Here is a 2,345-nt window from a genome sequence, read left to right as displayed (position 1 = left end):
GGACTGTCATCTGAAATGGTGGTTGTTCGTTCTCAGCAGGGGCACGGGAGGGGGTAGAGGGTGAGGGTGACAGTGTTGCATTTACATTGAATTATTGAGTGGCCTGCATGTCCTCTCTCCTTGTCCCAGTGTGGGAGATGCCATTATCGATGCCCCCAGGCCAGTATTTCACCATGCCTGTTAAAAGAGCAGGAAAATCAACTAAAATCATTGAAGTGTACATGTAAAACAGCAAATACAAACAAGAAATTGAGGCCAAACTATTTTAGAGCTGTCTAAACTAATCTTAAATATTGATTACAGCAATCAGAGGCAGAATTGCTCTGTTAAAAAGCACATGCATATGGAACTTTATGTTCAAGTACCAACAGCACCACTAGAATGTCAAAACAAAAGCTTTGGTTAAAAGGAGGTTTGTCACATGATAGCCTTGGCTGATCCGAACTACCTAGTCCAGTGGTTCTTAACCTTTTGATTTCTGTGAACTCCCATTTAATCATTATTGGAATTAGGCGACCTTGGCTTTAGGCAATTTCGAGGATTTCAACTACAAAAACAATATACAAAAATGCAGAAACAAGCTTTCATCAAACAAGTGCACAGATGATTAAATATTTTAAGTACTTCACAAATATGAAAAAATGATAACACAAATTTTTGTGGGAAGCCTTAATTGAGGCTACTGATCGACCATACTATGTTCTGTTTGATGCACTTGCACTGCCCCACAACTCAATCTGAGGATACCAACTTCAATTTTACACTTTGCGTCTTTATTTGTATACACTTCATTAATCGCTTGAATATTAATACATTTTCGAAGCAGCCACGGACCCCCTGAGTAGGTTACAAGAGCCCTCGAGGGATGTCCGGACCACAGGTTAAGAACAACCGGCCTAACCCCATTGGACCAGTTGACTCTCTGCTCTCCTGTTGCCTTTGGTCCTTTTACTCTGACTGCTTTCTATGGTACATCTTTTCTGGCACTGTTCTTAAATGGCTATGAAAGGAGTATTTCTTTATTTTGGATGTTTTATGATGTTTGTTATCTGGAAAACATATTGTTCACTTGTAAAGCGCTCAATTTCATTGGGTAAAGTCTGCGTTATAGAAAAATGCCAATAGATAAAAAATGAAACATAATCACTGGTGTTTTACTCTGAGAAAGGTAGTAGGCCTACTCATGAACATATTTTGCGTCTCACTGTGTGTGGCTGAATTATTGCATTCTTCTCAAAACGACACACAGTGCATGTTCCATTCTAACTGTGCCCAATGTCTTGGAGTCGGTGTATTCTTTATCCTAGTTCACTTGTGTTCCCAGAACTCTACAGTGGGTGTTGCTTTTCGAGTACAGAGTGAGTAGTACCACCAGGAGTAGTCGGGAGGCAAGAGGGCCTGCTTAGTGGGACTGGGGCTGCTCTATTGTATGGGGGTCAACACAAGAAGTTGTTCAAAAGTCATTGGTGCGTCACATAAAGGGAGGAAGCTTTGGTCTGATATGGGCAAACAAAGCCTACAAATTAAGCACTGGAAACAACCCTGTGATCCTGAGGGAGAACCCCTGACATTCTGTGAACCCTAGTAACCTATCTTTGCTGCTAGTCATCTAGGCCTGACTCTAGGCTGTTGCTGGGTCAGCTCTGTTGAGGCATTATTTGTCTAGGCCTAATCAGGAACGAGTCAGCCAGAATGGCAGGAGCTTGCTGGGAATAAGATAGAAAATGTAGGGAACAGAACTGTTCCCTTCCACCCCTAGGTTTCTGGGAGAACAGAGAGCAGGAACACAACATTTCTAACCAAGACCGGAGCAAGGAACTTGCAAAGTGCAAAGGAGTATATAAGTTTTTCCTCAAACACTTAAACAGTGCATCTTTTCAACTAGGAGAGGCGCTGATTTTAGAGAAAACGTACTACTGACTACTGTCGATGAGGAATAGGGCCGCTTTCAAGGTTGTCGGCCACTAGTTCTGCCTCACACTGGACTGGATTGCAAAATCCCACACTTCTGGCATCACAGAGATGGTTCACTTAACATCCGATTCCCAGTACTATGAAGTAAATGGAAATTCGCACTTTATAAAACATGAAAATAAATACATATAGACACCAATAAACGAATAAAATACACCAGTTATTTCGTTGCATATAACAATTTAAAATTCCTGACTTCTAACAGGTTCAAAGAGGAGTATCTTTCATTGAAAAACAACATCCTGTCTCAAAATACCATTTATTTTGTGAATTGCCTAACTCGTAGTGCCACTCACTGAAATGTGACTCTGCAATGGGTGAGTGAGCTACTACACACTCGATATTGCCCTGGAAAATACCAGTTAAAAAAG

The sequence above is a fragment of the Lissotriton vulgaris genome, chromosome 1_1 (genome assembly GCF_964263255.1).
Source record: "Lissotriton vulgaris chromosome 1_1, aLisVul1.2, whole genome shotgun sequence".
NCBI classification, from domain to species: Eukaryota; Metazoa; Chordata; class Amphibia; order Caudata; family Salamandridae; genus Lissotriton; species Lissotriton vulgaris.
The sequence above is the reverse complement of the archived record's forward strand: the minus strand, read 5'-3'. Positions refer to the sequence as shown.